Source organism: Bombus impatiens, unplaced genomic scaffold, assembly GCF_000188095.3.
Source record: "Bombus impatiens unplaced genomic scaffold, BIMP_2.2 scf_0549, whole genome shotgun sequence".
NCBI lineage: Eukaryota > Metazoa > Arthropoda > Insecta > Hymenoptera > Apidae > Bombus > Bombus impatiens.
The window spans coordinates 25,248-25,786 of NT_176968.1; the positions used below are offsets into that span (position 1 = coordinate 25,248).

General features: G+C 51.9%; 1 protein-coding gene and 1 long non-coding RNA gene across 2 annotated transcripts in view; one reads left to right on the forward strand and one right to left on the reverse strand.

Moving 5' to 3' along the window:
• Positions 1-539, reverse strand: part of LOC100742874 (box A-binding factor) — a 17,649-nt gene that overhangs the window by 7,592 nt on the left and 9,518 nt on the right.
• The window catches only part of LOC117151962, a 6,878-nt gene that overhangs the window by 6,009 nt on the left and 330 nt on the right, over positions 1-539 (forward strand). The gene's annotated exons all lie outside the window — the stretch shown is intronic.

A 539-nucleotide genomic window follows, 5' to 3' on the forward strand; every position in this document is an offset into this window, starting at 1 on the left:
GCGAACGCCAAGTACGTTTCCACTCGTCGTATTTTGCGCGCAAGATAACGCGAGATGCGCGCGAGGAGAGGCGAGAAGGGAGGCGAAACTTCGCTTTAATCGACGTATAAACCAAATACTTGGACTACGGAACGATGAAAGAGGGCGGAGGGGGCAGAGAGAGGAAAGAATGGAAGAAAACAAGAGAGGAAAGGAGGAAACGGAGGAGAAGTCGGGAAACGAGAGAAACTGTAACGCGATATTCTTTTTTTTTTCAGGCGCAGGGGACTCGATTTCGGCCCACCGACGTCGCCGAAAAAATTTGTCACGACTCGCGTGCTCGCGCTCTGCCCTCTCGCTCGATCTCTCGTCCCTTTGCCTCTGGACGTTCGTTCGACGAATTAGTAAGCAGCGAGGGGAACGAACGGGTCCGATCGAATCCTTTTCTCGTAATTTACGAGAGCCTGCAACACGATGCAGCTGGTGCGTGTCGCTGTTCCTTCGCGCTCCTCCCTGATCGTCGTCATCCACGACGATTTATCGTTTTTTTTTTTTTCGAA